Below are 15111 nucleotides of genomic sequence, written 5' to 3'. Positions count from 1 at the left end.
ATCTTTTTAGCATTTAAATAGATTGGAAGAAAAAAAGGAAAACTATGACCATATGCACAAATAATTTTTATATTGCTTAACTTATAATACTTATTATTACACAAAAGAAGAGAAAATGAAGTTTTTTTCTTTTATATTTTTTGGAGGGAAAATATTATTTGAAAAAAGTAGACAAGAGAGATGGGAATTGTATTCTTTAGATGGGAATTGTATTCTTTACTATTTTAGTATCTTTTCATTATTAATGATGTCCAGAATATGCTGTTTTTTAATAGACAATTGAGTTTGATAAATATGATAATAAGCACAAATTATATATAATAGACAGTTGAGTTTGATAAATATGATAATAAGCACAAATTAAGGAGTCTTAATTGTCAATTAGCACTAATAATGGGCAATGATTATGGAGTCTTAGTTGGCAATTAACACTAATAATGGGCAATTGGTCCTAGAATTTTCCGTTAATCGTACAAAGTTAGCGGGGTTCTGATATTTGAATTTACCCTATAAAAACCCCATTCCAAGTTGCAATCCCTACTCTTTCTCCACGCTCCACCACCCAAGCAAACAACCGACCACCCAAAAACCCAAAACTCCGCCTCGCTCCAATGAGATCCCCCACATTCAAAAACCCCAAACCTCTCTCTCTCTTCTTTCTTCTACTGGCATCAAGCCCATTGAGCCAAGTATCGGCCTACCGCTCCTCATCCTCGTACTCCTCTTCCCCCCCTCACTGAGTGGCGCCCCGCACGTGCCTCTTACTACGCCCCCGACGACCCCGGAGTCACCGTTGGTCAGTACATCAACCCAAAGACACAAAATAAAACTTACAATAAAAGAAGAAGAAGAAGAAGAAAAACACTCAACCTTTACAAAAGCTAAACAAATTTATTTTCTTCATGCAATGGAAGAGGAGCGTGCGGGTATGGGGATCTGGGCAAGAGCGGGTACGGGAAGGCGACATTGGGCTTGAGCGTGGCTCTGTTTGTAAAGGGCCAGGCTTGTGGAGCCTTCTATGAGATCAAGTGCGCTGATGAGCTCAGGTACTGCATACCCGGGACGTCGATCGTGGTTACCACGACGAACTGTGAACACGTGATGTCGTGGGGGCCACGAAGTGAAACAAGTGCAAAGAGTTGCGGAAGGAACTGTGCAAGGCCCACCCGGATGTCCTAGCTGCTATTTATACCTAGTTCTTCCTAGGTTTTGATGGGTCGTGCAAAGAAAAATAAAGTCGGCTGCTATTTTTCTTTTTGGCAGCGCACGCGCAGGAGGTTTGTGCAAAAGGAATTTGGTTTAATTTCTGCGGCTGCAGTGTTTAAGGCAGTGCAGAAAGAAAAAGAGCAGCCCCTTCTTTGGTTTGTGCATCCCTTTTGAGAGAGATATTTGTGTGAGGGATTTGAGAGATTGTGTGAGTGTTTAGATTGAGTGATTGTAAACCCTAGTTGTATTCTCTCCCTTTAGTAGTAGATCTCTCCCTCCTTGCTCCATGGACGTAGGCAATTTGCCAAATCACGTAAAATTAGTTGTCTTGCTATTTGTGTGATTTGTAATAACTTTTAGGTTCCCTCGACAGGTCAGTCCTAGAACTGATGAGAAGAAGAGCTGTTATCTCACTTGGTTAAGATATTTTGCTTAGGATTCCTATTTCCTTTGTGAAATAGGATTTCCTATTGCGATCTGACTCTCTTGTTGTGCTGCCGAAGTATTGCCAAAATTTTCGTTGCGTGCAACAAGTGGTATCAGAGACCAGATTTCACATCTAGGGTTTTTTGGAATTAGGTGAAGGAAGATTCTTGTGTGAAGCTTGGTTCTTAGAGTTCTAGGCTTCGGTGGAGATAGCATTAGGAGTTACCGTTGGAGATTTTGCTTTCCTCGTGTGGATAGGAGATCTATTTGGAATCCGATCTAGGGTTCAGTTGGGTGGTTCCTAATTTCTATCAAATTTGTTCTTTTTTTTACAATTTGGAGTTAGTTTGCAATGGGAGAAGAAGGTGAAAGTAGCAAGTCGATGGTGAGTATAATACAAGTTGGTTTTCAGAACACTAAGATTAGTGTGGTGAAGTATGACGGTAAAATCAACTTTGGTTTGTGGATGAACGACATACAGGATGCGCTCAATGTTCAGAATTTAGAAGAGACCATCATGGTCAACGAGAGGCCACCTAAATATGATGAGGCGATATGGGAGAAGATAAATAGGAACGTTTGTGGGGTGATCAGGTCCTGTTTGGAACATGAGCTGAAATATGATGTGATTAGGGTAACGTCTGAAATAAAGATGTGGGAAATTCTCAACAATAAGTATCTCACAAAGAGTGATGAGAACAGGTTGCACTTGCTACGAAGACTCTTCAGATTTTAGATGTCCAGAGGCACCTCGCTAGCGGCTCATGTGAACGACTACACTAAGTTGTTATCGGACTTGGCGAATGTTGATGAGAATATATCGAATGAGTACAAGGTGATTATTTTGTTGGGCTCCTTACCGGATGAGGAGTATGATACCTTCGTGCTCACTTTGTTGAACGGGAGATCTTCTATCAGCTATAGTGAAGTGACTAACGCTTTAACAAACTACGATTTGAGGAGGAAGGATAAGGAGACTTCCTGCGCTAGTACTTTAGGCGAGGCCTTGTCGACGAGAGGTAGAAGCCCATATCTGAAAGGTGGTAATAGAGGGAGGTCAAAGTCAAGAAGCCACCACCAATTAGCAAAGAACCAATGTGTATTCTGTAAGGAGCAGGGACATTAGAAGAGAGACTGTCCAAAGATCAAAGAGAATGAGAATAGCAAGAAAAAGGGCTCAAAGGCCAATGATGTGAACGTTGCGAAAGGCGATGATTCCGATGATTCGTGCTTTTCTCTACTGATTACTCTAAAGGTGAACCATGTGGATGTATCTGATTGGATGCTTGATTCCGGTGCTACTTATCATGTGACCCCTAGGCGAGATTGGTTTGCATCGTTCGAAAGACTCGATGGGGGCGTTGTTGTCATGAGAAATAATCAATCCTGTGGTATTTGTAGGATAGGTACTGTATGGATCCGGATGCACGATGGAGTAGTCCGTGAATTGAAGGAGGTGAGATTCGTTCCTCAGCTGAAGAAGAATCTTATCTCAGTTGGAGCTTTGGAGGCGAAGGGATTCAAGGTGACCTTTGAAAATGCTGTAGCGAAGGTTACTAAGGGATCTTTGGTGGTGATGAAGGGAGTCCACAATCGGAACTTATATTATCTAAAGGTGATCACCGAGGTTGGCCAGGTTACTTCGGCTATTTCAGAGGCGGACATGAGCAGGCTTTGGCACTACAGGTTAGAGCACACAGGAGGAAAGTCACTGCAGGATTTGTGCAAGCAGGGGCTATTGAAGGGAGCCAAGAGTGGAAAGATTGAGTTCTGTGAGTACTGTGTTCTTGGCAAGAAGACAAAGGTGAAATTCGGGACTGCCATCCATAGGACAAGGGGCATCCTGGACTACGTGTACACAGATGTTTGCGGTCCCACCAAGACTGCATCACTTGGTGGTAGATATTGGTTCGTCACTTTTGTAAATAACTATTCTAAGCGTTGTTAGGTGTACACCATGACGAAGAAGAGTGAAGTCCTAGATTTGTTTGTAGAGTGGAAGAAGAGATTAGAACTACAGACTGGAAGAAAGATCAAGACGTTGCGATCCGACAATGGTGGTGAGTACACATCAGACCCTTTTCTACATCTATGTCGAGATGAGGGTATAGAGAGGCACTTCACGGTTAGTCATACACCGCAGCAAAATAGGGTGGCAGAGATGTTAAATCGGTTTTTACTAGAGAAGATCTGATGCTTATTGTCGCAGAGTGGTTTAGAGAAGATCTTTTGGACTGAGGCTCTTACATATGCGAGTCAACTCATTAATAGGCTACCTTCATCTGCGATTGAGGGGAAGACCCCTATGGAGATATGGTCGGGAGAGCCAGCACGAGATTATGACCAGCTCAAGGTATTCAGGTACCCTGCATTTTATCATGTGAGAATTGATAAGTTAGAACCTCGAGCTAGGAAGGCCATATTTATAGGATTCAAGCTTGGTGTCAAGGGATACAAGCTTTGGGATCCAATTGATAAGAAGATTGTGCTGAGTAGGAACGTCACGTTTGATGAGGCTTCTATCTTGAAGCCTTCCAGCTCTCATCAGGTGGAGAGCGACCCGACGAAGGAGATATCATAGGTGGTGGAGATCGATACAGCTCCACATTATCCAGATGGTACAGTATCCATTAAAGTACCGACTGAGGTGATGCCAGGCGAGCACGACGGTAACACGGAGGATACGGGTACTGATGTGCAGGATCAGGGACCGACGACTCAGGTTCAGGATTCGATTGCGGTTCAGAGACAGATGAGAAACATACAGATGCCAACACGGTATACCGACACAGTTGTGTATGCACTTCCGATGGAGAGTATCGATGAGTTGGAGCCTACTACATTTAGAGAGGCCGAGTAGAGTTCGGAGGCTGATTTGTGGCAGGTGGCTATGTAGGAGGAGATAGAATCTCTTCATAAGAACGATACATGGGAGCTTGTTGAGCTTCCAAAGGGACGGAAGACAATTGGTTGCAAGTGGGTATACACGAAGAAGGAGGGCATTGAGGGCACTCCATTGAGGTTCAAAGCTAGGTTGGTTGTGAAGGGCTATGTACAGGAGGAAGGTATTGACTATAATAAGGTTTTCTCTGTGGTAGTGAAGCATTCTTCGATTCGGATTTTGCTAGCTTTGGTGGCACAGTTGGTTTGGAGTTAGATCAGTTGGATGTGAAGATGATATTTTTTCATGGTGATCTTGATGAAGAAATATATATGACTCAGCCATTGGGATTTCGAGTTGTAGAGGGAAAGATAAGTTGGTTTGTAGGTTGAAGAAATCGCTATACGGTTTGAAGCAGTCTTCTCGACAGTGGTATAGGCGATTTGATGGTTTTATGATTGGTCATTCGTACACTCAGAGCCAGTTTGATCCTTGTGTATATTTTCGCAAGTTAAAAGGAGGTGCGTATATTTATTTGTTGCTCTATGTAGATGACATGTTGGTTGCCTCTATTTCCAGGTCGGCTATAGATGAGTTGAAAGTTCAGCTTTCAAATGAGTTTGAGATAAAGGACTTGGGCGAGGCGAAGCACATTTTAGGGATGGAGATCGACAGAGACAAGAAGAAGGGCAGAATTTGTTTGACACAAATGGCTTATTTGAAGAAGGTTCTACAGCGATTCCATGTTAGCATGGATACAAAGCCAGTTGGTATACCTTTGGGAGCCCATTTGAAGCTTTCAGCTGGTCTTTCACCAAAATCAGTTGAAGATCGAGAGCTGATATCGAAGACTCCATATGCGAGTGCGGTTAGGAGTTTGATGTACGCGATGGTATGTACGAGACCGGATTTATCACAGGTGGTGAGCATGGTTTCGAGATATATGCACGATCCAGGAGTGGGTCATTGGGACGCCGTGAAATGGATTTTGAGGTACATTCGAGGTACGCTCAATGTTGGTTTACTTTATGAGCGGGACACTACAAGGGGAAGCTATGCATTGGTTATGTTGATTTGGATTATGCCGGGGATTTGGATAAGTACCGGTCTACTATGGGATATGTGTTTACTTTGAACCGTGCGCCGGTGTGTTGGAGATGCACCTTACAGTCAATGGTGGCTTTGTCTACGACGGAGGCAGAGTATATGGTAGTTACGGAGACTGTGAAGGAGGCTATTTGGCTTCGAGGACTTTTGGAGAAACTTGGTATATCGCAGAGATCCATCACTATTCATTATGATAGCATGAGTGCTATCTATTTGGCGAAGAATCAGGTTTTTCATACGAGGACGAAACACATTGACGTTCGTTATCACTTCGTTCGGGATGTTCTTGAAGATGGTGATGTGGAACTTGTGAAGGTCCACACGAAGGATAATCCGGCAAATATGCTCACTAAGGTGGTTCCGATCAACAAGTTTGATCATTGTTGAAACTTGTTGCACATTCGTGATTGTTGAGGCCGTTGACGGCCATTTGGGTGAATTACGTTTGGCTTGATTCCTTGGGTAAGAGGATACGTAGGCAGTCATGCTTGATGCAGCCGGTTTGGATTAGTTGATGGGGGTGAGATTGTTTGGACTCTCGTACGGTTCTCGACTTGTTGTGGATTCAGTTCGTACTGGACACAACAAGTAGGACTTTTGGATGCTTTGGTATCGGCTCGGTTTTGGGAAAACTTCGCCAAGGTGGAGAATTGTGAACACGTGATGTCGTGGGGGCCATGAAGTGAAACGAGTGCAAAGAGTTGAGGAAGGAACTGTGCAAGGCCCACCCGGATGTCCCAGCTGCTATTTATACCTAGTTCTGTTAAGAATTTAACGCCTAAATCCCTAATGCAACAGAAACACAGATAGAAAAAGTACACCAAGATTTACGAGGTTCGGCAACTGCCTACGTCCTCGGGAGCCACACAGTCAATTTCTTATTAATCAAACAAGAAATTACAAATCAAGAGCAAATCCCAAACTGAGATTTCTCAAATGAACATTGTAGCTACAGAGTTAATAATTAAAGGGAATAATCCCTTTCAATTCTCTCTTGAGAATAAATGAATAACCCCCCAATATAAACCCCCTTTTATATTCCTCTCTCTTCTTAAATCTTTTTCTTTATCTCCCCTCAAAACAATTGAGAGCTGGAGATCAAAATAAAAATTGCTGCTGTGATTTCAAGGGAGGCCGAAAAAGGGGGGAACGCTGCTGCGTTAAATGTCCGCCGCCAGAGAAGATGTCGGGGAGGAGGAGGAGAGAAAACCCTAGGGCATCAAGGGGGCTTTTTATAGGCGAGATGGATGAGCTGGCGACAGCCTGTCGCCAGCGGCCCGCGGACGCGATGGTGGGAGCGTCAAGACGCGAGCGTCGAGCTTGGACACCAAGGTCGGGCCAAAACGCCGAGGTCGGATCCCAAAAAACGCCAGGGTCACATTCGCCCAAAAAACACCGAGGTCAGGGGGCGTTCTCTCGCAGGGATCGAGCTTGCCTGCGACATCCTCGAGCTCATCGGAGCTCCTCCGCCGCCGGAGGTTGGTATCCACCCCTGATATTAACAATCTCCCACTTGGAGACCAAACCGACGCTAACGGGCTATCTCATCAAGCTTCTCTCATGTGTGGCTCCGCCCTCATCATCTATGCATGAAGGCCAACTGAAGTTACGCACAACTCCAGTTTACTTCCTGGAATCTTTTCCAGTTTCAACACGTCATCTTCCAACAGGGATCTGATGAAGTGGAACCGAAGCGCAATATGTTTCGTTCTAGAATGAAATGCTGAATTCTTCGCCAAGTGTATCGCACTCTGGCTATCACTGTGCAAAACATTCTTCTCCTGTTTGAATCCCAGCTCTGTCAATAAGCCCTGAAGCCATATCATCTCTTTACTGGCTTCAGTCACTGCAACATACTCAGCTTCTGTAGTGGATAGGGTAACGATCTTCTGTACCTGTGACATCCAACTAACAGCTGTAGTTTCAATGGTGAATACATAGCCGGTGGTGCTTCTTCGGTGATCAACTTCACCGCCGAAGTCTGCATCTACGTACCCTTGCACTTTCACCTCTCCCTTACCAAAGTGCAAACACTTCTGTGTGGTGCCTCGTAGATATCTCAGAATCCACTTGACCGCTTCCCAATGAGCTTTTCCTGGATTCGACATAAACCGGCTGACCACTCCCACTGCATGGCCAATGCTGGTCTCGTACAGACCATTGCGTACATCAAACTTCCGATAGCTGAGGCGTAAGGAACCTGAGCCACTTTCTTTTTCTTCTTCTGACTAAGGAGACTGATCCTTCGATAGACGAAAATGGCTGGCCAAGGGTGTGCTCACAGACTTGGCGTCGCCCATGTTGAATCTTTGTAAAACACGGTTGATGTACTCCGTCTGAGACAACCGCAAGAACCTTTTCTTCTTGTCTCTCGTGATTTGCATTCCAAGGATCTTCTTTGCTGGACCCAAGTCCTTCATGTCAAACTCTTTTGACAGCTGCTGCTTTAAACTCCTGATATCCTCCATATCTGCTCCTGCAACCAACATATCATCAACATACAGCAGTAGGATGATATAACTGGACTGATATCTTTTAAAGTAGCAACAGTGGTCGGCGTTGCACTTCTGGAAACCTTCCTTGTGCATAAAGCCGTCAAACTTCTTGTACCACTGTCTTGGGGCTTGTTTCAGGCCATACAAGCTCTTCTTGAGTCTGCACACCAGGTTCTTCTTCTTTTCTTCTGAGAAACCTTCTGGCTGGTGCATGTATATCTCCTCTTCTAGATCTCCGTGAAGAAACGCCGTCTTCACGTCTAACTGCTCGAGATGAAGATCTTCAATTGCTACAATACTCATCACGGTCCTGATAGTATTTAGCTTCACCACGGGAGCGAAAATATCGGTGTAGTCAATTCCTTCCTTCTGCTGGAAACCTTTGACAACCAATCGGGCTTTATATCTCCTGGAACCATCCTGCTCCTCTTTCACCCGGTACACCCATTTGTTGTGGAGTGCCTTCTTACCCGTGGGCAACTCAGCTAGTTCCCACGTCTGGTTTGATATGAGAGACTTCATCTCATCTTTCATTGCAAGCTCCCACTTGCTCGCATCTCCACACTGACAAGCTTCATCAAAGCTTTCAGGCTCCCCACCATCTGTCAGCAACAGATAGTTCATATATCTCCTGTTGGGTACAGGAGGACGAGAAGGTCTTCTTAATATCAGAGCTGGTGTGTCGGGCTCCTGCGCACCATCTTGTCCAACAGGCTCTTCTGGCTGAGGACCCTCTGCATTGGGTTCTTCCGAGAGGTTACTCGGGACATCATCTGCATCCATGAATATTGACTCGATCTCTGAGTCATCTGTCTTGTGCATGTCCTTGTACATCACCTTCTCGTTGAATATCACATCTCTGCTGTGGATCACTTTCTTGTTTTCGTTGTCCCAAATGCGGTAGCCGAACTCATCTTCACCATAGCCGATAAAAGTGCATTTCTTTGACTTGGGATCAAGCTTATTCCTGCCTTGATCACTAATATGCACGTAAGCTACACAACCGAAAACTTTAAGATGTGAGAGTTTTACCTCCTTTCCGCAAACTACCTCCTCTGGTATTCTGTGCTCCAATGGAACCGATGGACCTCGGTTGATCAAGTAAGCTGCTGTGTTGATCGCTTCTGCCCAGAACTGCTTCGGTAGGCCTGACTGTACCCGAATGCTTCTAGCTCTCTCTGTCAATGTTCGGTTCATCCGCTCAGCTACACCATTTTGCCGAGGCGTGCCGGGCACGGTTCTTTCCATTATGATCCCGTGCTCATAGCAGAACTTTTTGAATCTGGTGTCTTCATACTCACCGCCATTGTCGGTCCTGAGCTTTTTTATTCTCAGACCGGTCTCATTCTCGACCATAGCTTTCCATCTCCTGAAAGCTTCAAATACTTCTGACTTATGCTTCAGAAAGTAGACCTACACTTTCCGAGAGTGATCATCGATAAAAGTCACGAAGTAGTGTTTTCCACCAATGGACGCGGTGGTTGTTGGTCCCCACACATCTGAGTGAACGAGCTCTAGCTTCTCTTTCCTGGGGGTTCTGCCACTTGTGTGAAAGCTGACTCTCTTCTGCTTTCCAAGTATACATTCTTCACATATATCCATCTCCACTGACTGCAGTCCTGGGAGTTTTCCCTTCGTGTGCATGATTTTCATCCCCTTCTCACTCATATGACCGAGTCTCTGGTGTCACAGCTTTGAAGTTTCATTGCCTGCTGCAACTGAGATCAAACAACGTGCACATGCTGTCATATATAGGGTACCAGTCTTCCTGCCTCGGGCAATCGTCATTGCGCCTTTTGAGATCTTCCAATCATCTCCATGGAAGGTCGTGGTATATTCTTCGCCAGCCAACTGGCCTACGGATATTAAATTCTTTCTCAGGTCGGGAATATGCCTGACATCCTTCAGCTCCCATACTGACCCGTTCAACTTAATTTTCACCACGCCTTTGCCCACAATAGCACATGGTTGATCATCACCAAGATATACGTATCCAAGATTTCCGGGGGTATACTTCTCGAAGAATTTTTTCTGAGAGGTAGCATGGAACGACGCTCCTGAATCTAACACCCAAGATTCCTCCTTGCTCTCCAAAGAGCATATCAATGCGTCGTCTCCTCCTGAGGTGGAGGTGACATTCACCTCTGCCTTCGCCTCCTTCTTCTTCTGTGCACTCTTGCACTGATTCTTGTAATGCCCGGTCTTTCCATAATTCCAACACTCGATAGCCTTCGAGCTGTTGCTTTGATTCCTTGATTTGGACCTCCTGTCCTTTGATCTACCTCTGAAGTTTGATTTTCCTCGTCCGTTTCCTCTGGTTGAATTTCTACCTCTTGACTCTGTATGCAATACTGAAGAGGTTGTAGCTTCACCCGTCTCTCTCCGTCGGATCTCCTCACTGAGAACCAAATCACGAACGTCGTCGAACTTTAACTTTTTCTTTCCCGACGAGCTACTCACTGCCGTGACTGTAGCGTTCCAACTCTTTGGTAGGGAAGACAAAAGTATCAACGACCGAACTTCCTCATCAAACTCAATCTCAACTAAACTCAATTGGGTTGTAACCGTATTAAGTTCATTGAGGTGTTGTGCTACTGACGCGCCTTCCTTCATTTTCAGATTGAATAACCGTCGCATCAAATGAACTTTGTTCGCGGCTGATGGCTTCTCATACATATTTGAGAGAGCTGCCATAAGACCTGCCGTGGTCTTCTCCTTTGCTATGTTGAACGCAACATTGCGAGTCAGCGTCAATCTGATAACTCCGAGGGCTTGTCTATCTAGAAGGTTCTATTCATCTGCCTTCATAGAATCTGACTTCTTCCCCGATAGTGGTTGATACAGATTTTTCTGATACATATAATCCTCTATCTGCATTTTCCAGAATCCAAAATCTGTTCCATCAAATTTCTCAAGTCTTATTTTTCCTTCATCTGCGGCCATGGCTCCCACTTGAATCTGACTTCCTCTAGATCGTTTCACGCTCTGATACCAGTTGTTAAGAATTTAACGCCTAAATCCCTAATGCAACAGAAACGCAGAATAGAAAAAGTACACCAAGATTTACGAGGTTCGGCAACTGCCTACGTCCTCGGGAGCCACACAGTCAATTTCTTATTAATTAAACAAAAAATTACAAATCAAGAGCAAATCCCAAACTGAGATTTCTCAAATGAACACTGTAGCTACAGTGTTAATAATTAAAGGGAATAATCACTTTCAATTCTCTCTTGAGAATAAATGAATAACCCCCCAATATAAACCCCCTTTTATATTCCTCTCTCTTCTTAAATCTTTTTCTTTATTTTCAATTCTCTCTTGAGAATAAATGAATAACCCCCCAATATAAACCCCCTTTTATATTCCTCTCTCTTCTTAAATCTTTTTCTTTATCTCCCCTGAATAACCCCCCAATATAAACCCCCTTTTATATTCCTCTCTCTTCTTAAATCTTTTTCTTTATCTCCCTTCAAAACAATTGAGCTGGAGATCAAAATAAAAATCGCTGATGCGATTTCAAGGGAGGCCGAAAAAGGGGGGAACGCTGCTGCGTTAAATGTCCGCCGCCAGAGAAGATGTCGGGGAGGAGGAGCAGAGAAAACCCTAGGGCATCAAGGGGGCTTTTTATAGGCGAGATGGATGAGCTGGCGACAGGGGCTTTTTATAGGCGAGATGGATGAGCTGGCGACAGCCTGTCGCCAGCGGCCCGCGGACGCGATGGTGGGAGCGTCAAGACGCGAGCGTCGAGCTTGGACGCCAAGGTCGGGCCAAAACGCCGAGGTCGGATCCCAAAAAACGGCAGGGTCACATTCGCCCAAAAAACGCCGAGGTCAGGGGGCGTTCTCTCGCAGGGATCGAGCTTGCCTGCGACTTCCTCGAGCTCATCGGAGCTCCTCCGCCGCCGGAGGTTGGTATCCACCCCTGATATTAACAAGTTCTTCCTAGGTTTTGATGGGGCGTGCAAAGAAAAATAAAGTCGGCCGCTATTTTTCTTTTTGGCAGCGCACGCGCAGGAGGTTTGTGCAAAGGGAATTCGGTTTAATTTCTGCGGCTGCAGTGTTCAAGGTAGTGCAGAAAGAAAAAGAGCAGTCCCTTCTTTAGTTTGTGCATCCCTTTTGAGAGAGATATTTATGTGAGGGATTTGAGAGATTGTGTGAGGGTTTAGATTGAGTGATTGTAAACCCTAGTTGTATTCTCTTCCTCTAGTAGTAGATCTCCCCCTCCTTGTCCCGTGGACGTAGGCAATTTGCCGAACCACGTAAAATTAGTTGTCTCGTTATTTGTGTGATTTGTAATAGCTTTTAGGTTCCCTCGACAGGTCAGTCCTAGAACTGATGAGAGGAAGAGCTGATATCTCACTTGGTTGAGATATTTTGCTTAAGGTTCCTGTTTCCTTTGTGAAACAGGATTTCCTATTGCGACCTGACTCTCTTGTTGTGCTGTCAAAGTACTGCCGAAATTTCTGCTGCGTGCAACACGAACTACTGTGCGCCGGGGGAAGGTGGAGGAGTCTGTAACCCGCCGAATCAGCATTTCTTTATGCCCATCGTGGCGTTTGAGAAGATTGCTATCTAGAAAGCTGTGGTTATTCCTGTTCAGTATCATCGGTGAGCTAGCTCTTACTTTCTTTGAATTTATTCCTTACGTAGTAGTGTTTGAGTTAGTGACTGTGGATGCCGATAGTGCTGGTTGTAGATTTGGTTATGATGGATACTATGTTGGACATTTTTGGTTTTTATTGTGTTGAGGTGACTTCTAGAAAATAGAATTTCCCACTTTGTGAATCTAGGTTCTAGTGTAGAGCATTTAAGTGTGAGGATAGTCCCTCGTTGGAGGTAGCTTTTGGATTAAAAATTGGCTCCTACCTTGAGTATTTTTAGGTTAAAAACGGGTTCCTAGCCTTTTTTATTTAAGGTCCATTAAGTCTAGGGTTGGTCGGATTTCTCCCGGTCACTAGGTTCTCTCTATTATTAGAGAGGAGAAATTTCCCCTTTTCAGATTCTTAAAGAAAAAAAAACTTGCGAAAGTACTTTAGCTGGTGAAGTAAGGAGTTACTCATAGGTTAAGTTGAAATCCTCGTTACATATCTGTTGGGCGTGATGGTTTAAGTATCAATAGTTCCTTTTTTATCTTAAAAAAAGCCCTTTTGACGTATCCTAGCATATCCTTGATATCGAAGGTGAGCCAAATATTAATTATGATTTCATGATTCGCGAGTTTGTTTTTTTATTCATAATTTACACAATATTTCCAAATTCTTGATAAGATTTTCATTACATAAGGAATATTCTGCTTGCTCATTTACCCATTCTATGCCTGCACATTGATGCGGTAGATAAAGAGCATTGGCATACTCACGTGTACGATTGATTACTTTCCTCGTATCCAGAAGAAATACATATCGTAGACCATTTTGCTGCCACGTGTGTGCCGCAGATGCGCGTTATAACCCTGAGCCGTTCTTGTCTTTGTCTTATCCCAAGATTAATAGATCGATTGCAATTACAACGCAACAAGTCCGATCTGTTTATATAGCTCCTAACTCTTTATTATTAAAGGGATGGGTGGGGTCCTAGCTCCTAGGTGTATATCACAAAAAAGTCATAGACTATGCTCCATCATCTCTTCTTCACTGCTAGGACAATAAATTTGAAATCCGGTGGGACAATAAATTTGATCATAGACTATGCTGGCTCCCAAATACTTTGCTACGTCTCTCATCTCTACTGTTTACACCAGTGTGCAATTAGATTTCTTCTGTTATTATTAGTAAGCGTAAATTACGGAAAACACCTTCATCTATACCCATTTTTTTAAGAAACCCGCTCATGTACCGAGTCACAACAAAAATAGGACCTCGTGATCTATGGTAGTTGTTAAATTTCTTAGTTTTTAGATAGTTTAGGCCAAACTTCTGATGCATGTAAGATGGTTAAACTTAAATTCCACAGACCATGTTTAAATTTCATAAAACAACCCTTCCGGAATTTAAATCTAATTAATTAATCCTCTAAATGCACCACAAGTTCAGCGTAAAGCTACTATATGGATTTTATTAACTATCATAGATCAATTGGTTTTTTGTTTGAACTTATAATTCTGAGCACAGCATGCTAATAAAACTAGTAAAATTTCAGAGTGAAGTGCATAAGAAAAGGCGGCGTCCGGTTCACTATTGATGGCCGTAATTTCTTCTACAGCGTTCTAGTCAGCAACGTAGGCGGAGCTGGGGATGTGACGGCCGTGCGGATCAAGGGTTCAATGACCGATTGGCTTCAAATGGGTCGGATCTGGGGACAGAATTGGCACGTAAACGCCGACCTCAAAGGCCAATCCCTATCCTTTGAGGTCACCACCGGCGACGGTGTCACTGTATCCTCCCAGGATGTTGCACCTAAAGATTGGACCTTTGGCAAGACGTACACCGGCAATCAATTTCCTGTCTGATTCAATACTTGTATTTTTCTGGAATAAAAAATGGGAAAAATGCTTCCAGCCCCCAAAACCCAAGAAAACATGCTTCTCCCCTACCCAAAGACTTTGTCAACGGGTGCTTTGCCCCCAAAAATAAAGATTTTATTCTCTGAGCCCCTAAAACACAAAACCCAAGAGATTAAAATATGTGAAAACCATAATACCCTTCTCTCTCTCTCTCTCTTTATCATGATGTACTGAGATGATAGTTGAAATGATTAATGTGGATTATTTTATTATTTTCATTTTTTATTATTTTCGTTGTTGATGAGAGGAACTAACTGTTTGTATTGAGAAATTATTAAAGTTACGAGTTAATTGTTAAGGTTACGGGTCAATTGTTAAGGTTATGGATCCCTTCTCTCTCTCTCTTTCTCTCTTTATCATGATGTTACTGTGATGATGTTGAAATAATTAAAGGGAATTGTTATTTTATTATTTTTATTTTTTTATTTTCGTTGTTGATGAGGAAACTAATTGTTTTTTTTTATTGAGAGATTGTTAAGGTTAGAGGTTTAATTG

General features: G+C 43.6%; 1 pseudogene; it reads left to right on the top strand.

Moving 5' to 3' along the window:
- On the top strand, positions 612-14562 carry LOC109838486 (annotated as a pseudogene).

The sequence above is a fragment of the Asparagus officinalis genome, chromosome 4, assembly GCF_001876935.1.
Source record: "Asparagus officinalis chromosome 4, Aspof.V1, whole genome shotgun sequence".
In the NCBI taxonomy this organism is placed as follows: domain Eukaryota; kingdom Viridiplantae; phylum Streptophyta; class Magnoliopsida; order Asparagales; family Asparagaceae; genus Asparagus; species Asparagus officinalis.
The sequence above is the reverse complement of the archived record's forward strand: the minus strand, read 5'-3'. Positions and strand labels throughout refer to the sequence as shown.